We start from the raw sequence: 25,198 nt of genomic DNA, 5'->3' as shown, positions 1-25,198 counted from the left end.
TTGGATAGGTTTCAATGAGATCCGCTGTCATTCTTCCAAACCCTATTGAGCACAGGCACAGAGCCATCAAATGGCTCCTCATACATTATCCCTCTCATTCTTGGAATCATCCTCATGAACCTCCTCTGGATTCTCCAATGCTAGCACATCTTTTCTTAGGTAAGGGGCCTAAAAGTGCTTGCAATACTCCAAGTGTGATATGGCCAATGCCTTATAAAGCCCCAGCATGACATCCTTGCTTTGATATTCTAGTCCTCTCGAAATGAATGCTGACTTTGCATTTGCCTTCCTCACCACCGACTCAAGCTGCAAGCTAACTTTTGTGAATCCTGTACAAGGACTCACAAGGCACTCTAGAAAGCCATCTTACATGCATTCCTCTCTTGGGATCTAATAGCCACCTGATGTTTCTAATGTATGGATCAGATGCTGCCTAATGGGACTAGTTTAGGAGAGAATCTTGGTTGACATGAACCAATTGGGCCAAAAAGCCAGCTTCTGTGTTGTATGACCCTATAATAGGGTGGAAGTGAGGACTGATTCAGCAAAGAAAGGAATGAAGATCTAGAGTGGTCGACACAATGAAAGTTTCAAATTCCGATTCAGTAGGTTTGATTTTTCAGGACCACTCTTGGTTTGGCCTTTGTAAACTTGTTTGATTCTTCAAGGCAAATCTTCATCAGTGTTGCCCTGAAGAATCAGATTAATTTACAAAAGCCAAACCAAGAGTGGTCCTGAACTCAAACCTACTGACTTCCTGAAAGGCATTCACTAGTCTGATTAACAACTTCTGGCTGATGATCCATTTTAGGTCACACATGAACAATCTTCCTCCAAGAGGACCCCAGCCTTCTTGTGGTTTGGGGGCTTGCTTGACTCCGTGACCCAGAGAGCTATGCTGGCAGGAGTCAGGGCTTTAAGCTTTGGCTCTTGGTAGGGTCACCTATGTGAAACAGGTCAAAGGCTGGAGGCCAGACTAAGAGTGGTCAATTAGTCCTTCAGGTTCGGGGTTCAGCTTTGGGTTAATAATCCTGACTGGTCTAACAAAACTGTAACAGAAACAGCAAAGAAGACTCCTCTACGTCTGAGTGTGATGGTATTCCTCAATCTCCACCCAGGACTTGCATGGCTGACGGTAGGGACAACGGAGAGGAACTTACTGCCATGATGGTACCACCAAGACCAAGGACAGAGAGAGATGGAGGACTTTCATTGCTGCCCTAAAAATGCCAGCGGCCTAAAGCGTAATTAATAAGTAAGTACAGTAATGAACATTCTTGGTTCCGATGGCACAGAGCTGGGAAAAGTTGAGGAAAGTGAAATGCTTTTTTTTCAAAATAGCTAGTACCAACTTTATAGGCCAAATGGTCTCATTCTGCTTTGTACCATGCTTCCCAGCCAAGTATATTACAATATATTGACCGAGGACTCTGTGCAAAGATTCATAAAGGCCTTGAAACTGTTTGTCCTCGGCCACATTTCAAAGTGTAACACTGGGACTTGACCAACCTTAGACACACAGATGCTGGAAATCTTGAGTAACGCGTGCAGGGGAAAGCACTGGAGGAATTAATCTGTTCAGACAACATCAATGGAGGGGAATGAACTTAATGATTTTGCGTGGTGCGGTTGGTAGATGCGCTGCCTCGTATTTCTGGTTCAGTCCTGGCCTCGGGTCCAGTGGGGAGTGCGGAGTTGGTGCTACCTGCGTGGAGTTTACAGGTTGTCCTTTCCACCTTCTGTTAAGAGTCCGTAGGAGACACTGGACAACTTTCCCCCCCCCCCCCCCCCAAAGTGTTGCTTCCTCAGTTTTTATTTGTTTATGATAGACCACGTGAAACTGAACATAAATATAATTTCAGGCTACTTGTATCACGTCGGGATTTGGAGAAGGAAGATGTGAACTTTTCTTGAATATAAAGCACTTATTTGCATAACGACACTGATGCTTTGCAATAGTTCAACTAAAGCTAAAACTGTTTTGTTGTTGATCTTCATTTGTACTCAGTGTCTGAGGCTTCTCGCTTAAGTGTCCAACAATAATCTGCCAGCACTGATGGATTACAGTTGCCCTGATACGGTTTCTCCATGACCGCAATGTCCCGGTGAAACCTTTCAGCATGCTCCTCACGGACAGGAGCCAGACTTGCAGGGGAGAAGTCTAAGTGGGAATGCAGAAAATGAATCTTCAGTGACACGTTGCACTTCATGCTTTTGTTTGCTTGAAGCACGTCGTTTGGTGCTCTGTAGTTGACAAGAAAATTTTCGACTACATCCTTGCCATTTTCTCCAATCCCATTAGAAGTTTTAAGAATTGCCTGTCATTGTTGACCTGTTTGCTTTGTGGACCAACAAAAATACCCTCGATATTGGCATCAGTTATTCTGACTTGAATTACGAAGTGAAATGACAAATATAAGCGATTTCAAAGCGGTAGGGAAATTTCATGGCGGTTTTCATGATCAGCAGCCCAAAATCCATAAGATACATCAAAATATATTCAGGAAACAAAATCTTTGTTGTCCAGTGGAACCGGGCGCTGTAAATTGCTCCTAGAGTATAGGTGAGTAGTAGAATCAGGGGGAGGGGAGGGGTGGGTTGGATGAAGGAAATACGGGAGGGGGGGGGGGGATTCCCGTGGAATTAGTGCCGAACACTGACTCGCCAAGGGTCAAGTTTCCGTGCAGTAGGAATAGGTCATTGAATAGGTCATAGCATTGCTCATTGAAAATCGTGAGCCGTAACGTGACGAGTCTGATTGAAACATCTGAACGTCATCAAGAGTGATGTTACCGGACTTGCATGATCTGTGTGCTTGTGTGTATGCCTGTGTGTTTCTTTTGGTAAATAAGACAGACGCCGGGCCCTAAAATTATGGGATGTGGGCATATTTCCTCCTCCCAACACCCACATCCCCTTCTTCTGTGGGAGTGACGTGATAACTTTTAATGCACCAGAAGGTACAGGAGCAGGATTAGGCCATTTGGCCCATTGAGTCGGCTCCATTTCATCATGACTGATTCATTTTCCCCTATCACCTGCCTTCCCCACATGTCTCTTCATGCCTTGACCAATCAAGAATCCATCAACTTCTACCTTAAATATACGTAAAGACTTGGCCTCCAAAGCCGCCCGTGGCAACGAATTTCACTGATTCACCGCTCTTTGGCTAAAGAATTTACACTTCGTCGTTCTAAAAGGGCGCCCCTCTATTGAGGCTGTGTCCTCTGGTCCTAGACTCTTCCAGCATTGCAAACATCCCACTCTATCAAGCCCTTTCAACAATTAAATAGTTACCCGTTACATTGAAACGTGTGTGTGAGAGTGAGAGACTGAGGGAGTGAGAGGAAGAGAGAGAACGAACATTCACAAAGGGGAGACTCCAAATCAGTAAGTTCAAAGCAACTTTAAGTTTGACTCCTAGTCATGGCATTTAACTTTGCCGGTAAAAGTGCTGCGTAAACACGCACCTGGAAAGACGCTGTATATTACTTTACGAATGCTAAACAAAAACTAGGTAACTATAGCAACAGTGCCCGCTCTCAGAGATGATAAAGTGCTGACTGCACCAGTTGACGAAACCAATTCGAGCCACGCCCTGTCGAGTGAACGTGTGCTGACGTAATCACGCAGCGTTTGCATCTCATTTACATGGGAAGCTCGGCCTCGCTGACCGTTCATTTTCAAAAGACGCCCCAGTGTTTGCCTCGCAATCTTACAGCGCTTCCCGCTCAGGGGCGACATTCACACTGTGAGACAAGTTTCACGTCTCCCTGCTCGCTGAGACACCTCGCTTTGTTTGCGGGATTTGCAATGCAATATTTACGTGGCGCGTCTCGAGGACTCTGTGCATTAAAAGTTAGCACATCAGATCACGCCCACCAAGCTGAAGAAGGGGGAAATATGCCCCCATCCCATAATTTCCGGTCCCGGAGTTCGCCTTTATTATCAACACAAAGGGCGACTCTATATTTTTTTATTTAGAGATACAGCGGAACGGGCTTTTCCGGCCCAGCAACCCACCTATTTGACCCTAGTCTAATCACAGGACAATTTACAATGACCGACTAACCGGTACATCTTTGGACTGTGTATCCGGATGGTATATAGAAACCCTGTGTCCTTCAAACTAATAAAGAGATTTGGAACGAAGCGAGCCGGAGCAACCCAGTTCCGCTAACAATGACACACGTCTCTACTAAAAAGCGCTCTTTCAAATCTTCACACCCCCGCTCTGCTCTTCACCGAGAGCAGCTAAGGTTAGAGATGCAGCTGTCGGCTTTGCCCATGTGGCAGGATGCTCCGAGACAAGGGGCTGTTTTGTGCTCATCTGAAACAACTGGCCAACTCCAACTTCAACAGGAAAAGGGTCACGGAACCAGCAGCAATGCCGAGGGAGAAAACAGAGAGCATACTGAACTGTTTCACACTGAAATCCCGAATCACTGCACACTCAATAATGTAAACGTAATGCTATTTAGAATATCCTACTGAATAATTAACCGGAGAGCGTGCATTTAATCTGGGAGGAGGTAATTTCAAGGGGAGTGTGAGGGACTTCTTTTACACATAGAGCGTGGAATGCGCTGCTAGGGGTGGCGATAGAGGCAGAAACGTTAGACTTTTAAGAAACGTTTAGATGGGCACATGAATGTGAGGAAAATGGAAAGATGTGAACTTTGAGATTAGTTTAGTTGACCAATTGATTACTAATTTAATTGGTTCGGTATATCATTGTGCTATACTGTTCAATATTCTACGTGTCAGGTCTATAGCAAGATGATCTAGCATTCTAGTAGCGTTTCAATATATGCAACAGTTCAAACTGGAATCTCTACACTTTATTTTCTGCTCTTTTCAATCTTACACTGTACTGCGCACGGTGATCCGTGTGCAGTTTAAAAATAAGTGCTGAGATAACATGGAACACAGTGGGAAAGTGAATCATATACGCAGACCTTTTGCTCTCTCCTGTGTTATAAATCGAGTATTGCCGAACGGCAAACAGGTACGACACTGCAGATTTCATTCCAGAATAATTTTGCAATTTCCACCCCAATGCACAATCATTAAAACAGAATGGACAAACCAGTCTATGTAGAAGTATCTTTGTTTTAAATTAAGGAAACACTGTCTCTCGGGCGGAAAGTCTATGGATACGAGGTGTCATTAGGACCCGGGGGTGCGGTGTCTGCAGTGTTTGCCGAGGCCCCGCCCCTCCAATAACACGTGAACCTCCTCCAGGAAAACCATCGCCAAACATCAACAGAGCGGGCATTCTGGATTCAGAGTCGGCAGGAGGGGGAGCTGGTCGGCTCGGCGTACATTATCTTAGAGATTGGAGCTGCCCGTAGAATCTGAAACCCATCCGGCTCAGCACATATAAAGCCCTATGAAAACTGAGTGACGATCGGCGTCCATCTCGTCTTTCAAGCGACGGCAGTATGCCCGGTTACGACTATAAGTTTCTGGAGAAGCCGAAGCGGCGATGTCAGTGCCCTCTATGCAACAAGCCGATGAGGGAGCCCGTGCAAGTCTCGACTTGCGGGCACCGTTTCTGTGACACCTGTCTGCAGGAGTTTCTCAGGTAAGTCTTGGGAGAGTTCAGTCCCGACCCTTCAGTTAGCAGCAAGGGTCCGGTACCAGTTCTCCCGCCCAGTGCTGGGTTCAGATTAGCGGTGGGTAGGAGTGATCCTGTGTGCATGGTAGTGTGTGTACACATAATGCGATTATGTTTCTATATCTGCATTTGGATGTATGTGAAGTAACACGCATCGGGATGGGGTGAAGTTTGTACTTGTGTACTGTATATCAGTGAACGCAGGCATGGGGTAATGTACGTAAATGTATGTAAACGAACGTGAGGTGAGATGTGTAAATGACTTGGGTGAGTGTGTGCACACGGTGTATACTCGTTCATTTCAGTCCAAAGCAATCTTTCAGCGCCAGTCACTGTATAATGCATACAGTATATTGTGGGACACGAAGTTTTTTTGCGAGATCCTTCTGTGCGAATTCCATATAACTCGTTGCACCCGATTAATTTACAACAAATATTCGAAAGTGTATTTACACCCGACGGGCGTCAGGGAGGTTCGCGGGGGGTTCGTTCGCTCAATTATTGAGCGTTGCGATGTGGGACCCACAAGTAAGAGTGGAGTTGGAATTTGCTCAAATCTCTTGTAATTATTAACCCGTCGCATTGCGTGTAAGCACGGTTTTTGTTCAGGAGCGAGATGTCCGAACGTGTTTGTTACTTGGGGAGGGGGGGTCTTCCCTTTTAAGATTGGGAGGAGGATGTGCGTGGGTTTTGAAAGTGCCCCCAATCTCCCTACCCCCTGCTGTCGGAGCGAACTCTCTCCGCTAGACTGTTGGCATTCAGCGACGCCACCCGAGGACGGTTCACCGACCGTGGACTGGGGACCCGCTGATTGCTTGTTTCATTTCAGGACCCTCGCTCCTGTGATCCTCTTCCGAGAATCATAGACAGAACAAAAATCGCCGTCGGGGTGGGGGGGGGGGGAGGACTTGAATTGCCCGTACTTGGGGAGGTTTCATTGTTTGAATATGAAGCACATTGCTCCCTGTTTTGAAGCGTTTAACGTGTCTGACCAGCTGTACCGATCTCAGTGAGATGGCTCTCCTCTTCCGCGGGGCGCCGCTGGAATGGGGAAGGAACTCCCGTAAAAACTGGGTTTAATTGCCTAAGCGTCAATCATTGGAATAATTGAGGGGACATTACCACCATTCTACAAACCTTCCATTCAAAGCGGCCCCTTTTTCTTTTTATCTGTAACTCCAGTGAATTATTAATGCATCACTCGGGGCTAAACTCGTTTCAGGTTTGCTGGTGGTGGCAGAAACAATGCTGCGGATTCCCGGACAACCGAGCGGGCGTTACATCTTCATTGTATTAAAGCAGAACCTTCCTGACCTGACTGCTTTTCTTTAAGATTGGTGTGTGTGTGGCTTAAATGGCATCCCGTTTTCACAAATCCTGTATAACACGAGTCTTTGTGCGTCTCAGCTCCGTCTGTATCTCTCTCTCCCTCTGCCTCAGTCTCCCTGTCCCTCCCTCTGTTTGTCTTTGTCTTTCTCGCTCTGCCTCTGCCTCTCTCTGCCCCCTCTTTCCCTCTTTCCACTCGGTCTCCTCTCTCTCTGGCTGCCTCTTCCCCCATTCTCACTCCGGCTCGCTCTTCCTTGCCCCACAGCCCCTTCTCGTTTATCTGTTACTCTCTACCTGCCGCTCTGTGGGTGGGTGCATGCATCTTTGTGCCCAACTTTTGCTTCCTGTCCCTTGGCGTGATGTGTGATTGGAAGAGCCTTCTGCCGGAATCGTGGTTACACCCACCGGGGGCATGTTACCTTGCTGACTGACATCTGGCTGATCATTGAAATGGCAGCATCTTCTGGTCGGATTTGTAAATCAATCCCTCCCTCTGCGTCGGTTCATTTATTTGTGAATGAAACTTGGGGAAAGCTAAGCCAATAGCAACTCACTCTAAGGACAATAAATGCTACGGTCTTCAGATTTAGTGGACGAATTTTCTTTGTCAAGAACAGTTCCGAGATGAACTGCAAATGCGAAGCCGCCTCCCGGGGAATGTTCTGTGCAAACTCTGCGACAGGTATAAAAACAGTACAAGTGGGTCCGTCAATCTCACCAGCCACTGAACTGAAAAGTACTTGAGGCAAATTAATCTTTTGATCGCTGGCTTCGGGTTTTATTTTCCTGCTTCCTTCAGCACGCTGTTAAATGGGATATTGACAGTTTAAAAAAAAATCCACCCTTGATGTTAACTCTTGCCTGTGAGCCATGTGGCACCGGGTGAAGTTGGCATCAAAATCAAATCCTGAGGAAGGAAAGCGAGGAATTGGTGTCTAAGTACAAATTGACCGGCAATAACGTCGGGATTGTGGGAATGAGGTGATTCCAAACACAACCCTCCGGAGTCCTGCCGGAGGGTTTCCGCCGGAAACGCCGACTGCACTCTTTTCCATAGAAGAGTTTCTCCAGCATTGTGTGTGTGTGTGTGTGATTGTGGTTGGGATTTCCAGCATCCGCAGATTTTCTCTTGTGTGTGATTCCAGACCTTGCTCACATGCAATGCCAAACGCCATTAATCCTGCAGGAGGTCCAGTATCTCTGATTGGTTTTGGTGCATGGTGAATGGCTCCATCATTAGTATGTTTCCCGGATGCTGGATAATTCAGAGCAATTGCCGCGTGCCTGGCTTTCCCTTCATGGCGAAGTAAAGCAGAGGACCAGGACAACACACTCAAAATGCTGGCGGAATTCAGCAGGTCAGGCAGAGGACGTTTTGGGCCAAGACCCTTCATCTTGGAAAGGACAGGAAGTAATTTGGAATAAGGTTGGTAGAGGGAATAAGATGGCAAGTGATAGGTTAAGCCAGGTGAGGGGGAAGAAGGGGGTGAAGTGAGAAAATGTGAGGTGAAAGGTGGAAAAGGTAAGGGGCTGAAGAAAGAGTCTGAGAGGACAGGGGAGAAAGGGAAGGAGGAGGGGCACCGAAGGAGGTTATGGGCAGTTGAAGAGAAGGGAAGTGATAAGAGGGCAGATGTTTCTGGCCAAGACACTTCATGAACTTGTATGTATTAGAAACATTGTACCTTTATTTCTAATGGGTTTCTGTCATTGGCTTTCCAATTCTGGAGCACATGCAGCTTGGGCACAGGTCAGAATTTGTAAAGGGCCACTCCACAGCCACATTTAAGTGCTGCTAATCTACAGGACTGGCTGGGCTACTGGTAAGGATGCATGGTTTTTGGGTGGTGACACCACAGCAGGTGACAGGGAGGAGGAGGAGGAGGAGAAGTAGATGCATTGGTGAATGTGGGCATTTGGCTGGAAGCGATGTTGGATGGGCCTTACCAATGTTCACTTAGAGGAAGGTCTTCTCTTCTTGGGCTGTTGGTCACGGGTGACTTGCCAGCGGTCTAGGCTGATGGTTTCTGACGGGCCTAGTGTTGGACGGAAGGTGTCTGAGGAGAGGTGGTGAACTGCTTCTGCCATCTTCAATGGTCTGCCGCGTACTCGTGAGGAAGAGCTCTGGGGTTCTCGGTGCCATCCCAGGTGCTGTTCCAATCTGAGCATCACAGGCTAAGGATTTCCTTGTTGAAGGTTTTGCATTTCCCCTCCAAGGATGGTTTGAAGGAAGTTTCCTTTGTCCATCAGATCATCTTTTCCCATGACAGCTCTGAACAGAGGGTTTCTCAGGAGCCTGGAACTGGCCATGCACACAGTGTGGTCTGTTCAATGGATACAGCTGGGTGTTATTAGGGACAAGATAACCTATTGGGGGAACTCAGTGGGTCTGGCAGCATTGATAGAGTATAATCGAAACCTACTGAATACTGACAGACCTGTACAGAATGGATGTGGAGAAGATGTTTCCATTAATAATTGAGTTATAGGATCCATAGGTACGGTTTCAGTGAAGGGATATCCTTTTAAGGGTGAGATAAGAAGGAATTTCTTCAGTTAGAGGATGTTGAATCTCTGAAATTCATTGCCTTGGAGGATTGTGGAGACCAAGTCATTGGGTGTATTTAGGGCAGAGACTGATAGGTTCCTGATTGATAAGTGGGTAAAGGTTTTGGGGAAAGAATGATTGAATGATGGAGAAGAATGAACTAATTATGCTCCTATATCTTATGGTCGAAATCAAAAGTTCCCAACCTTGAGTCCACGGACCCCTTGCTTGATGGTGTTAGTTCATGGCTTACAAAAAGGTTGGGAACCCCCGGTCGAAATGTTTTGGGGGCGAGACTTCATCTGGACTGACTAATTTGTGCCTCGTGTGTTGGCCATGCAGAAGAAGATGCTCCTGTTAGGGGTTGTGGAAGGTTTTACAGAAGCATCATAGGGGCTATCTTCTTAGTGCTCTGAGGACCTTTGAATAGATAATCCAAGTTTTGCAAGTGTATTGGTATCTCAGTTTCCCAGGAGGCCATGAGTATAATGCTGGTTTCAAGTTCAAGTTCGTGTTTATTGCCATGGGCATACATACACAATGTATAAATGCCATGAATACCAGCTTCTGGCAGCAGCAGAGTACAATTTTAAACATAAATGTAGGGTATATAAACTTAATTAGCATAAATTATACATTATTTACACGACACAATAAACAAAGATTTTTAAAAAAAATCCATAACAACATTATTGATGATTGAAGGAAATATGCTTCCAAATAGAATCGGGTTGGTTTCAGTTGGGTTTGAAGTTATTTTTGTCAAACATAATTATACCCCCAGATGGCCTTGAGGTGTGTTGATTTAAGGACGCAGAGATAAATTTTGCCAGCGTTCTTTGTTAAGGGTCGACATTTCATCCCACCTGGCGCTGTGGAAATTGGGACAGCAATTAATGAACAATCTGGATGAAGCGAAGTGCAAAAGAAGTTTAGCATTTGGGGCCAGTGGCTGCTACCAAACGATGATGTATCCATCACTGGCAGTCGGGGCAGAGGCCGAAGCTTCTGAGGCTGGAAGTCCCACCTGCGAATGTTATGTTTCACACGGCTGCTCCTGCCCCAAATGCCGGCAGCTCCAATCAGCTGATTGTCTGTGCTCTCTGTTTTAGGATTAAAACCCCGTAGTTGATATGTGCATTCGCTTATCTCCGCAAATAGCCAATTTAAATTTATGAATTTTTCTCCCCCGGAAAGGTCGATGGCATGTGGAAAACGTCTGCAAATATTGACTTGGTGGTTCTGTGCGGAATCTACTGGAAGAATTCAATAATGCTGTCCCTTCCCCCCCACTCCAGTGACTTCATTGATTAGTTCAAATTTAATTTTAAAGAGAAACCTTCTGCCCCAGTTTTGTAAAACGCGCTCTTTTAATTGCTGGTCTCGCCGTTACAAAGCCAGCTCAAATGAGGTGACATTTACAGTGTTGACATGAAGTCAATTGGTCACTTGCAATGGTTAATGTTAATTGAAGCCTTTCTGTAATGTTGAACTATTTTACAAATCGGGTACTGGGTATTACTTTTCTTTAATGAAAACCTGTGCCCTCTGAAGGTAACACCCAGTATGACCTCTTTTTTTGATCCTGCAGATCTCCTTGGGCGAACTGTAAATCATTTTTTTTTAAATGTGCAGAACGCTTGCAGACTGCCCGTCAAGATACAGCCCTCGTGTTTGAGCTCATTCTGGTCCAGTCAGAGGCCGTCTTGTTAAATATTCAGGAATGTGCTGTGCACACAAAATTTCTGCCCCGTTCTGACTACTGAATAAAACATCTCTTATGTTCTTGTTCAGGGCAAATAAAAATATCCACATGCGTTCTGTTCATGTCCCCCCCCCCCCCCCCACTCACACCACCTCTGTTTGCTTTAATAATGTAACCCTTGCAGCTGCTGAAATCTGCCTTACACAGCTGGCTGATCTCAGACCGAAGCTGCCTTGGTTCAGAAAGCGGGCGGCCGGGATACTTAATCAGGCCAACAGGTTTATTGCAGCAGATTTCTTTCCGGGCTGCAGCTGGAAGGAAGTTCAAGGTATGGGGAGTACAGTACCCCCATAATATAACCCACCCCACCCAGCCTCACTTTATTTACATTTAATCAGTGCAGGTACACTATATAACAGTTACTGTACATTGTGTTTTATAGAATTGATTTTATATTTATTGTGTTTTGTTTATTTTGTGCTCTTTTTGCTTACTGTGTTTTTTTATATTGCGTCGGATCTGGAGTGAAAAATCCTTTCCATGTACTGCAGCATGACAATAAACAATTTTGCATTTAAGTGTCTGAATCCCAACAGTTGACACGGTGGGATTTGAACTCTTCGCCTTGGATTGCTTGCTTAAGCCTCTGGACTGGTTGCAAATGGGTTCCATTTTTACAGAAGTCCATAAGTCAATTTTGTTTGTAAGTTTGGAAATTATGCAAAAAATCACCTGACATAGTAACTGTTTCTTGTGCTGTATTACTCTGTGACTCTATAATACCTCCACTGTGTCAACACAGAAAGTTGATAATGAAGAACAGGAAGGGGCAGGAGTTTCCTGGAAGCAATGTCTGTACATACATTAGATTCCATTATGAGTGCTCGTTGGTGGGTAGGGGTGCCCACAGGTCAGGTATTTATAACCTGTTCAGTCCAGTAATTGCTTGATCAAAAGTAAAACAAAAGAACTTTACTTGCTGTAGAAGTCTGAAAATGAAAGCAGAAAATGTTGGAAACACTCAACAGGTCAGGCGGCATCTGTGGAGACAGGAACCACGTTAATGGCTCTGGTCTGAGAATCAGAAGCCCTATGCTGGAGTATCTTCACACTATGAAAGGAATTCTTGACCTTTTGGATAGCAACCATTTGCACGGCGAAGAAAGTGTCAGAATACAGGGAGAGATCTGCCTCCCCCTACCAATTGTGGTCAGTACTTGGAGGAGGTGCGATAACAGAGGCAGTTACGGTCTTGTCAGTTACAGTGAGTGAGAAGTGTGTATCAGATGAGAGGGAGCATAGAGATTAGTGTAACAATTTACAGTACCGGCAAATGGAAGATCTACTTTCAATTCCTGCTGCCCTCTGTAAGGGTTTGTACATTCTCCCCAAGACCGTGTGGTTTCCTCCCTCATGCTAAAGATGTATGGGTTAGGGTTAGTCTTGATATATGTAACTTCCTGGCTGGAACGGAGGAAAAACTGGTTCGCTGTAGTCTAGTCAATGTGCTTTTGTTGTGACGTTCAAGTTGCATATAACAGAAGAATCCGAACAGCGTTTGATTTGGGAATGAAACAAGCTGCAAAGCGAAAGTCACTGATACTATTGTCACCTGGTTTTAGTTGTTTCAGGGTGACTCTTATCACGGCATGAGTAACTGGAAAGCAAGTTTGCTCTTGCCGAAAGTTTTGTCACCTGCCTCGTCAGCACACTTGGCTATTATTGTGAATCCTTAAAGAACGTTCGTACCTTTATTGGCATTGAAACCAGCAGTTTAAAAATACCTTACCAAATATTGTAGGTCACATTGTGTTGTTTTCATATTCAGCAGTAGTGATGTCATCAAGCACGCTCAACGTGCAGATCCAATGAAGAATTTTCACACCAGGACCCAGAAAGTAAACAGTACACAGTTTTAAACCCTGGCTTTAAAGGACATTAAAATGATGATATTTGAAATTAGCTATATATACTCAAACCAACATATTTCTGAATGGACAATGAACACGTGTACAACCTCACTACTTTTTCTTTTTTTTTGCTCCCTTTTGCATAACATACAAAAAATAAGTTAAATATTTCTTACTGCGATTTATAATTTTTTATTATAGATTGCAATGTACCTCTGCTGCAAACCAACAAATTTCATGACATACGCCGGTGATATTAAATCTGATTCTGATATGTGTGATGAAATAATTAATTTTCTATTCTATAAAATTATATTTTGCAATATTCAGCTGGGGGATTGAAAATCCGCTGATATTCACAATAATCTATTTGGGGGTGGTTCTGGATGTTATAAGTGAGGAATTAGGATTGTAGTGCACTCAAAACTTGTGCTGCACTACATGACATCCACAGCTTTTCCTCGTGTATATGGTCTGCAGGTTATTGCAGTTCCATTCATTCCTGATTTCTGCTGGTGAGTTGGAAAAAGTTTCCAAAATGACATCGCCAAGGTCAGGGAATCTTCAGTGGCAACCCCTGGATTTCCTCTTTTTGCAGCCCAAACGCAGTACAAGAGGTCACAGTCGGAATCCCCCGATATAGCCGAGATTGCTGCGAGTCCCTCTGTTCTTTGTCACAGTGCATGTTTGTGTTGGAGAATAAGGTGTTTTATTGACAGGACCTGCTATAAAATAAGGTGTTTTATTGATAACCAACAACTATAAAATCTGACTTGAAAACAAACTCTGTTTTGGGTCGCACCCATTGATCAGTCAGGTATCTCCTGACAATAGTTTGGAGGAAATTACTGATGAGTAGATTTGGGGGATGCTGGTCTTCATTGGTGTAGATGCTGCCTGCTTGCTTAACTTGCAGTGTTTTTCTGAATGGATGTTGAGACATTCATTCAGAAAAATTTGCAGAAGACAATTCTTGTTTGCAGTTTAATTTACTTCTGCTGAAGTTGGTCTCTACCCGAGCTTGTGTCGATATTTTGCACCCCTCTCCCTGAATCTAGACCGGTATATTAAACTTTCAAACCAGGCAAGTGTGTTTAAAAGTAGTAGTAGTAGTAGAGCAAGATTCAGAAAAAAAGCACTTGCACATTGTTGCAATATTGACATACATAAAAGATGACTGCTATGATTTGAACTGCAGTGTGCGTATAGCAAAGATCTTATTTAGCATGTGGGAGCACCCAATCAGGTCGGTGCAAATAGTGCTTAGCTTACCGGCTCATTTGTCATGGAGTTGTCATCTTGGTGGATACGCCTGTTTTTGGGCTATTGACTGCTAAGACCAGGAGCTTTGAAGTTTGCGATCAGATTGAGAGTAACACTCAGCATGTCCCTCCATGCAGTGAAGGGGGATGTTTTTGTCTGAAAGCCTGCTTTGTCCTGTCACCATCATGACATGTCCAATGAGGTGGGAGCAGGGAGAATGACTCACTCCTCTAATTGGCAATCAAACACTTTTAGATCCTTTCGTAAAACACTTGCATGATAACAGAGGCACACCAGTGTATTAGTTAATTGACTCGCGTCAGAATCTTGGACTTTAGATCCAGACACAAATTGAAACCCCACCATGGCAGTCAGGAGATTTAAAATTTCCCTGAAGTCTCACACTCAATGCACAGCTTCCTCCCCTCTGCAACCAGATTTCTGAATGTCCCACGAGCCCATGAACGCTACCTTGTTATTTTTTTTTGCACTATTTATTTATTTTGTAATTTATAGTCACTTTGTGTCGTTTGTACTGTACCACTGCCGCAAAACAAATTTCTTGCCTTCTAAGTCGGTGACAATAATCTGATTCTGTTTTTGAAATTAATGCTATTGAATAAATTGGATTATTTTAAGAAGTAAAATCTCTCAGAAGCAACAACCAAAACAGACATTCTCTTAATTTTTTTTATTGTGATACAGTGCAAAATAAGCCCGTCAAGCCGTGCCTCCCAGCAACCCCTGATTTAATCCTAGCCTAATCACGGGACAGTTTATAATGACCAATTACCCTACATCTCACGACTGTGGGAGGAAACCGGAGTACCCAAAGAAAGCCCACACGGTCACGGTGAGAACGTACAAACTCCTCACAGGCAGCGGCCTGAATTGAACCGAGGCCGCCTGTACTGTAAAGTGTTGAGCAAAGCACTGCGCTACGACACACTGGATTGTTGTACAAACCAAATGGATCTACTCGCGAGTTCTGTGGTATGAAATCTGCTGCCCTTCCCCACTCACCTTGTTTGTCCTAGATCAGGCATTCCCAACCTGGGATCTACGAATCCCTTGCTTCGTGGTGTTGGTCTGTGCCACAAGAAAAGGTTGGGAATGGGGAGCCCTGCTCAAGGTAGTAGTATCTGCTTGATGAAGGGTCTCGGCCTGAAATGTTGATCGTTTATTCATTTCCCTAGATTCTGACTGACCTGCTGTGTTCTTCCAGCATTTTCTGCACGTTGTTCCAGCATCCAGCAGAAGAGTGAGTGAGTGAGAGTGTCAGTGTCTGTGTCTGTGTGTCTCTCTTTGAGATCGAAACCTGCAGAGTGAAGAAACTCCTTATCTCGGTCTGAAGTGAAAAAGCCCCATACTGCTTAAACACTCCATTTCCTCTATTCTGTGTGTTATCACCATTAAATTTATCTGATTGAACACATTGTTAGATCTGGGGAGCCTTTGTCCGTACTTCCTACAACTTAATGCTTGATGGATTTATAATGAGACATGGATTTGGTGACAGGTTACTTATTCATATGTAAAAAGAAACTGTGAACTTCAGTTAAAGAAACAAAAATCTCGAAGCAATGAAGAGGGTGGGAATGTCACCAAGGTTTTGTTTACTTTATTTCTTCACTCCACCAAGTGTACACATGATACTTTTATTTGATTCTTTCAGATCAGTTGCCTCGATCTGAGGTCAAATGAGATTAAGGATTTCTCTGAACAGGAAGGTGTGTTGTTGATTGTCGAAACACTTCAATGTTAAAAAGGTTCAAATTCGTCTGACCATCTCATCCTTAAATGGTTCTCATTGTCATCTTTGCTCACCACATTCCTTTGTGCTCCTGCTAGGTGGCTCCTAGCTGTCTCTGCCTCCACCCTCCCTCCCCCACAACGGGCTCTTTTTCTCTCTCTTTCTGTGACACCTAGTCTGCTCCCATCTGTCTTTGTCTCCCAAATCTCTCTCCCCTCCATGCCCCGCTCTGTCTGCTCATTATTTATCACTACCCCCTCAGTCCACCAACCGCTCTGCCTCAACCTTCCTACTCTCCTCAGTATATTGGCTACCTAGGAAAAGTGTACAGTAGGTGGTGGGTGTAACTCAGTCCATCACAGGCAAAGCCCTCCTCACATTGACAAAGAGCGCAGCCACAAGAAAGCAGCATCCATCATTAAGGACCTCCACCATCCATGCTCTCTACTCACTACCACTATCAGGCAGGAGGTACAAGAGCCTAACGCCCCAGACCACCAGGTTGAGAAAGTTATTACCCAATAACCATCAGGCTCCTGAACCAGAATGGATAATTTCACTGAACAGATTCCACAACCTACAGACTCTATAATTCATGTTCTCAATATTTACTTAAACATTGGTTGATTATCAGCTTTTGTTTTCGTGTAGATTTTTTCATAAATTCTATTGTCATTCTTTATTTTCCTGTAGATGCAAGAACATGAACCTCATGGTGATATATACCTACTTTGATAATAAATTTACTTTGACCTTGACTTTAACTTTCCTCACCACTCTCAGTCCCGAGGCAAGGTCTCCACTCAAGCCATCAGCTAATCTTCTTTCCCCCTTCAGATGCTGCCTGAACTGAAATCCAATAACAGTTTGTTTTGTTTCACTGAGGATTTACACCTGTCAATACCTTGCTGTCATCTGTATACACTAAGGGTATCATGTTCTTCTGCGTGTCCAGTCTTGGCAGCGGAGGTGACCGTTGTGTTGGTTTGAAATATGAACCTCGTTCAGGGTGGATTGATGAAAATAATCCTAGCGAGGGGTCTTGGTCTGAACCACTGGCCTGTTTATTCCCCTCTATCGATGCTGCCTGACCTGCTTGAGTTCCTCCAGCATTTTAGAATCAGAATCAGGTTTATTATCACCAGTATGTGGCGTGAAATTTGTAAACTTAGCAGCAGCAGTTCAACGCAGTACATAATCTAGCAGAGAGAAAAAAATAGTAATAGTAATAATACAAATAAAATAAATAAATCAATAATAGTGTACATATATTGAATAGATTAAGATTGTGCAAAAAGCAGAAATAATATATATTAAAATTAAGGTTCAATGTCCATTTAGGAATCATATGGCAGAGGGGAAGAAGCTGTTCCTGAATCGCTGAGTATGTGCCTTCAGGCTTCTGTACCTCCTCCCTGATGGTAACAGTGAGAAAAGGGCATGCCCTGGGTGCTGGAGGTCCTTAATAATGGACACTGCCTTTCTGAGACACCGCTCCCTGAAAATGTCCTGGGTACTTTGTAGGCTAGTACCCAAGATGGAGCTGATTAAATTCACAACCCTCTGTAGCTTCTTTCGGTCCGGTGAAGTAGCCCCTCCATGCCAGACAATGATGCAGCTTGTCAGAACTGTACATCTATAAACGGTTTTGAGTGTATCTGTTGACATACCAAATTTCTTCAACCTCCTAGTGAAGTATAGTCTTGCCTTCTTTATAACTGCATTGATATGTTGGAACCAGGTTAGGTCCTCAGAGATCTTGACACCCAGGAACTTGAAACTGCTCACTCTCTCCACTTCTGATCCCTCTATTTGCATGTGTTCCTTCGTCTTACCCTTCCTGAAGTCCATAATATGCTGCACAAGATTTTCCGGATCTGCAGAACCTCTCGTGTGTAGCTCTCTTTGTGATCTTTCTGGGTGATTGGTAGTGTAAGAGGGGGAGAAACTGACTGGCTTTTTGCACTTTGCAGTCTTTTATGTCTCTGCGGTCTTTGGGAAGTAATCAGTTATTCGATTCAGTGTCAGTGTTTTATTATATGTTCAAGGGTGTTAACACCATTCCCATTATTTAAGATTTGGCATAATGAATAAGAGAATCAGTTTGCACAGAGGGTGAGATGTTCTAGGGGCCTAAACTCTACTCAATCAATTCACCGCTGCAACTATTGAATCCTTATCTGTGGAGTCAGGAGATGGCCAACATTTTGGGACCATAAGTCCATAGGTATTGTCGACCATCCCTTTGCCTCCACAGACACTACATGGCCCATTGAATTCCTGAAACAGTTTGCTTTTTTTTTAAATGCCAAAACAATGATGAGCCTATTTGCCAGTCAGCTGAGTGGCATTGGGTCAGTGCCCACTCCTGGTAATGGACTGGTTGTCCATTGGAGATGACCTGTTGCCAGTGCACCCCAAAGTTACCACAGTGGCAGTAATTCACAATTCCCAAAGGCTTCCTCTTACTTGTTTCCTTCTACTTTGACAAAAACCGTTATGTTATGGTCTGTCAACATTATGGATATTTCCTCACCTGCAGTAATTTAGTTGATCCCAGGTGAAGTGGCAATGAGAGGCCATCACCTCAAGAGAACCAGTGATGAGGTATTGATCTGATTGCTGACATGTGATTTTAGGAAGTGGCTCAGAGGCTGAGATGAAACCCAGTTGAGTTGTACAATTTAATGCCTTTGAACAGCATATCTCTTCTTTTGAGGCCATACGTAAATGATTGCTTAGGTCGGGACCTTTGAGACCTTCCAAGGAACTCCAGTAGAGCAAAAGATGAATAGATGAAGTGAATGGAGGAAAATAAGATTTTTATGACCCACAATGGGGCTGATTATGATAGCCAATATGTTTATTGAAAACCTACCAACCTCAGCCACGATATCCAATGCCTTGTCCTTCACAGTTAATTTTGTGGCAACGAATCTCACTTGCTGGCTAAAGAAATTCTCCTCATTTCTGTTTTTCCTCATCCTACTACAGGATCCTAACACCCTCTCAATGGCCGTTCTATCCAGGCCTTTCAGTATTCAGTAGGTTTTGAAGAAATCCACCCCCCTCCCGCCCTTCTGAACTGTGTCGAGTATAGTTTACAATCATAGACTTCTGGCAGCATGAAAAAGACTTAATAATTTGGGTGTTTTTAATACAGTCTGACGAGTGATTCAGTTAACAGTGATTGATTAGACACTAGATTTTATGGAACTTCAGTAATCACAGACAAACTTGTTGACAAATCCAGTAAGCAAACAGTCCAATGCAGCTTTTCCAGGATATACAGCAAGTGTCCTTTTATTTTCCCCTTGTTTGCAGCACTTTGCTGTCTATACCCAATGGCTTAACCCATGTCTGTGTACTGTGGTGCTACCAAAATCAAGACTTGTTGCTGGTTTGCGAATGATGGAAGTCAGAGGTAGCCTTCTGTTTTCTGGGTTTGCCTTGTCATCCCCAGCTTTCATCCACTTACTGTATATTTTAAGATGAAGCAGGAGCCGCTTTGATTTGCCTCCTCTGCCTAATGAGGTTGCCACTGATCGTATATTCACAGTCTTCTGCTGGTTGTAGCCCATCCACTTCAAGGATCAACGTGTTGTGCACCCAGAGATGCTCTTCTGTACACCACTGTTCTAATGTGTGATTAATTGAGTTACTATCTACTTCCTGTCAGCTTGAACCATTCTGGGCTTTCTCCTCCGACCTCGCTCATTAACAAGTTGTTTTTGCACACAGAGCTGCCACTACAGGATTTTCTTTCTGCTGTTTTTGTTTTTGCACCATTTTCTTTAAATTCTAGGGACTGTTGTGCATGAAAATCCCAGGAGAGCAGCAAACCACCCTGTCTGGCACCAACAATCGTTCCATGGGTCAGAGTCCCTTGCATCACATTTCTTTCCCATTCTAAAAATTTGGTCTGAACAGCTGAACCTCTTGACCATGTCTGTGTGCTTTCCAGCATTGAGCTGCCACCACGTTTGGCTGGTTAGGTATTTGCATTAACGAGCAGGTGTACCTAATAAAGTAGCCACTAATTGTAAGCGATAATGACTCATCAGTACATTGCAAATTACATACTGCAAGGCCTGTTATTTTCAAATATAAACACGAGAAGCATAATAATTAAAAGTATAGGGGAAGGCCAATAGATAGGGATATTACAGTCTTATAGAAAAAAATGTATTAGAAATCAGCTACAGCCTGACATTATTTGCCTTTGACATTACAATTAAAGACTGGCTGTAGGTAACAGCAGCAACAAGAACACACCCTTTTACAGTTCGGCTTTCATTCTGTGTTGCCCTTGAACATACGCCAAGCTTTTTTTTAAAAAACCAAAATAAACTTTAATCATAATAAAAGCAATGTTTGCAAGAATAAGCATTTTCATCCTTGCAGTCATAGGCAAGGCATTAAGTAGTGCTCAGTTACGTTCCTTACAATCAATAGGGCTGCTGCCATTCGTGCGCGGCCCCCTGGACAAACTTGGCCCTTCCCCGTCCAGTAGCGGAAGAACCTTACAGTGGCCGCATTGAGCTTTAGCGTGTACCTCTGCACCCACTTCTGTACACCGAACTTGCCAGCCGGCAGTGTTCCCCTGTAGCAGGGGTTTCTAACCTTTTCTATGCCATGGAGCCTTGCCGTTCACCAAGATGTCCGTGGATCCCAGGTTGGGAACCCCTGCCCTATGGACATCTCGACGTGCTGGCCAGGCCAACATGTTTCAGGCAGGTCAGTTAGGGCTTTAACTGAGCTGATGATCATCCAGCAGCCCTTGACGTTCCTGTCTGTATGTGTGTGTCTGGGTAGACCTGTTTGGCCAAGCCTGGACAAGCCTCCGCCTTTTGCTAATGGTTTATTTGAGGAAACAGGTTTTTGCTCAGTGCTTCCCTCTGTAAGGCCGGGATGAGGGATGTGGATAAAACCCTTTTCAAAGGTCTCATTCTTCCATGTTTCTTTTCTCAGTCCAGTGACAGTTTTCCTTCTCCACAGAAGGAAATTAGCAATTTTTATTTATTTCATTAATATCTTGTAGTTTTATTTATTGACCACCCCTTTCTCCCTGATGGCTAGTATAGGCCAATTTGTTTAATGTGCTGTTAAACGTAGGCCAGAGGTGGTGAAACTTTAAAGATGACGATTTATGTGCGGTACATCGAAACATGCAGTGAAATGTGTTGCTTGCGTCAAATCAAATCAACGAGAATTGAGCTGAGCAGCCTGCAAGTGTTGCCGTGGTTCATTGCCAACATGGCGTGCTCACAACCCACTAACCCTAGCTGTAAGTCTTTAGAATGAGTGAAACAACACACGTGATCATAGAGAGAATGTACAGATTCCTTACAGACAGTGGCGGGAATGGAACCCTGAACTTGCAACTGGTGTTATAAAGCCTTGCGCTGACTGATAAACTATTATGCTGCCGCGGTTTAAAAGCTGGTACATTTCCCTCAGAAAGGACCTTGGCAAAGCCCATGAGCTTTGACTAAATTCATCAATGATTCTTGTATTTGGTTCCAGAATTTATTCTATTCATGAATCTAATATTGCCCGGCTGTCATGCTGGGTTTTGAATTTGTGTCTTTGGATCATTCGTGCCGGATTGTTTGTTCATTTACATAAGTATGATGCAACTGGAAGTGATGTACAAACAGGGATCAGGAGTGGGAGTGGGCCACTTGACTTCTCCCACCTTCTCTACCATTTGATGAAATCATGACTAAAATAATTCTAATCTCATCTCCGCATTCTTTCTTTGTAAAATTTTAGCCAAGAATCAACCTAGCATAAATAATTCCCTTTTAAAAAAAATAGTCAAAGGCTCTGCTTCTGCCTCTTTTTGAGGGGGAGGCAGCACCCTCTGTTTATCACAGTGATATGGGTGGGCTTGTTGTTGGAATCTGTGCGGATTTGAGATGATTGTGTGTTCCGTGGACTTTGTCCCTGCGGTTTCAAATCTTGATGACTTTGAGGAGTTTTCTTGCAAGTTCAATTTCCAAACTCGCTTGCCTTCTGGAATATTATTCTGAAGAAAGCTTTACAAATATTGTACTGAATCATCACTACAGGGTTAGTGCAATATTTCTTAGTGGAGAAACCCTGGGAAAGTTGAGTAATTTAATTACAGTTTGCTGGAACCAGAGAGGTATAAGTCAGCCTGGGAATCTGGCATTGTAATAGTGCTATCAGCTTTGTCATGGCCCTCTCTTGGGGCAGGCCTCTTTTAGAATAAGTTTTCAAGTTTCCTCTTCTATATGACAGGTGTCCTGGAGTTATAGCTTCCAAAGTAATTGAAGGAGGCTGTGTCATGCACCCAGCAGCTTTATCTTTGATAGAAAGAGACGTCCAGCCTAATTCTGTTTTCCTATCAAATTCTGCACTCCTTCCTTGAACAGAAATGAGGACATTTTAGGTCTTTTTTTTTTACTGCCTCAATGAGATTAATAGACTTAAATTACTGATTTATAGTACAATTTGTTGCATCTTGTTGCCCACTGTGGCATTTATTGCAGAACTCCCAAGTTTTATGTTTGCAGTTTGGCTCTCAAGATGCTGACTAATTGCCTTAAATGTTTAAAGAATGCTTGGACTTTGTCCCACACCATTTCCACCTGGGCTCTTTCCATTCTAGCCCTGGCACCTCTACACTAGCCCAGCCTTCATAAATAAGGTGTCTCAGACTTGGAGGGGAATGGTGTGCGATGCTGATAAGCTGTGTGGCTGATTTTCAGAAATATTCAGTGCTTGTTCAGATAAATAGGACTTGGTTCATTCCAAGTAGCTGTGCTTTCGCAAGGGTTAGAGGAAATTCTATATTGAAGAGGCCTACTGCCACTGGACTGTGCAGAGTTAGACACCATTGCTAAAATGCATAATGGTTATCCACACAATCTTCACCAACAGCACAAGCCCATGACCTCAGCTGCCAAGGACATGGCTAGTGGGCACACGGGCCATCACTACCATAGAACCATAGAACATTACAGCACAGAAACAGGCCTTTTGGCCCTTCTTGGCTGTGCCGAACCATTTTTCTGCCTAGTCCCACTGACCTGTACCTGGGCCATATCCCTCCAAACCCCTCTCACCCATATACCTGTCCAAGTTTTTCTTAAATGTCAAAAGTGAGCCCGCATTCACCACTTCATCTGGCAGCTCATTCCACTCTCCTACCACTCTCTGCATGAAGAAGCCCCCCCCCCCCAATGTTCCCTATAAACTTTTCCCCCTTCTCTCTTACCCCATGACCTAATTCCAAACTCCTAAAACCAACCTCCTAATTTACACACCATCCTGGCTTTGAGATATATTGCTGGACCTGAATCTTAGAACAGCCTGCCCCCACCCTGTGGAAATATAGTCACCAGGATTAATGTCGTTTGAATGTGCCTAGGCAAGAGTGTTGGGGATAGGCAATAAATGCTGACCTTGGTTATAACATCCACATCTCAGAAATAAAATTATAAGTAAAAGTTTGATGTGGCCATGGGGTTCATCTCTGCACGAGATACCTCTGATCAGATGCTACAGGACCAAACATCTTCAGAAAGTATGCATATGATTTTGTAAAGGTTATCGCATTTGCATCAATACACATTAGTGGGAGACTAATTTGCAGATGAGGTTAGGCTAATTTGTGTAGAGCAATACAGCGACAGTTTTATATGGCTTATAGCAACTAAGGCTTATCGGAATTCCTTATGGTACAGTGGGAATAACAGGGCAGGATCTGTTTTATGTTGGAGTGAATTTCACTGGCTTTGAGCAATACAGTTAATTATTGCAAAGGTTTATGTGGATTTTTAAAGAGCTGGTAATGGTAGGGCATTGAAACTGAGCTAAGTTATGGATCACCTTGACCTAAACTTGCAACAGTTCCGAGCCTTTAGGAGCGATCTCTTGTCTTCCGAAGCATGTTGCCTGGCAGGCAGCTGGTGTGTGGCTGAAGGGACGCAGACAAGTGCTCAACAGATACGCCGACAGCTGCAGAGAAGCCAGATGGTTCACTTCCGAGGAAGTGATGCACAAGGGGGGAGGGGGGGAGGGAGTAAGGGAGAGAGGGGCAGGAGCTATGATGATCTCTTCAGTCAGGTTGGTGCCGGTGTATATTAGCATGAGAACGTGTGATTTGAAAATAATATCAAAGTGAACATGGTGACAATAGCGTAGTTGGTGAGGAATGGTGTGGACTGGGTAATCTTATACACTAACATTAAGTCCTGTCTCATGCTCCTAAAGAAAGGATTTCCAACCTGGAAACCCTTTCTCAGCCTGGGCTCCAAGGACTCCTCAGCTAATGGTTGAGCTCCGTGGTATAAAAGAGGCTGGGTACCCTTGTTCTAATTTAAAGCAGATGTATACCTAGTCTATTCAACCTTTCCTCTTATGACAATTCACCCATTCCAGATATTAGGCTAATAAACCTTTGGACTGCTTTGGAAATGTACAGCTGTCACAGAGCAACACATTCCAGACGCATGTCAGTGGCGATAAGCTTGAATCTGGTTTTCCTGACATCCTGCTTTAAGTGAGAGGATTAATATTAAGCATTAATACTGTTGGCTTCCAAATGTGATTTTAATGTCCTTTTAAAAGAAAAACCTGATTTTAATTTTCAAAATAAATTGACTTTTCCTCTTTCAGAATGAAAAATGGTGGTGACTCCCGACTCCCATCACATTTACTATTATGAAATATATTTTTGGATTATGCACTCAGTTCATGGTCTTCTGCTGCTGTAGTGCACCCATTTCAATGTTCGACCTGGGATTTCAGAGACGCTCTTCTGCACACCACTTTTGTAACATGCTGTTATTGGAGTTACTGTCACCTTTCTGTCAGCTTGAACCAGTCTGGCCATTTCCCTCTGCCCTCTGCCATTACAAGGTGTTTTTGCCCACAGAACTGCCACTCACTGGATGGTTTTTGTTTATTACACCATTCTCTGTAAACACTAGAGATAATTGTGTGTGAAAAACCTGGGAAATCAGTTTCTGAGATACTCAAATCACCCCATCTGGCACCAATAATCATTTCTTCTTCATTTTGCTGTTTGCTTTGAACAGTGTCT

At 43.9% G+C, this 25,198-nt stretch overlaps 1 protein-coding gene across 5 annotated transcripts in view; it reads left to right on the top strand.

The window, feature by feature from the left end:
- Window positions 1-25,198, top strand: part of nek8 (NIMA-related kinase 8) — a 230,646-nt gene that overhangs the window by 123,900 nt on the left and 81,548 nt on the right. For 2 of the 5 annotated variants that reach the window (XR_009512814.1, XR_009512815.1), the window contains exon 14: window positions 1,119-1,255. The exons of the other annotated variants lie outside the window; for them this stretch is intronic. The gene's annotated coding sequence lies outside the window, so the exon portion shown is untranslated. The remainder of the gene's footprint in view (window positions 1-1,118; window positions 1,256-25,198) is intronic. 5 annotated transcript variants of the gene reach the window in all.

This window comes from Hypanus sabinus, chromosome 6, assembly GCF_030144855.1.
Source record: "Hypanus sabinus isolate sHypSab1 chromosome 6, sHypSab1.hap1, whole genome shotgun sequence".
In the NCBI taxonomy this organism is placed as follows: domain Eukaryota; kingdom Metazoa; phylum Chordata; class Chondrichthyes; order Myliobatiformes; family Dasyatidae; genus Hypanus; species Hypanus sabinus.
The sequence above is the reverse complement of the archived record's forward strand: the minus strand, read 5'-3'. Positions and strand labels throughout refer to the sequence as shown.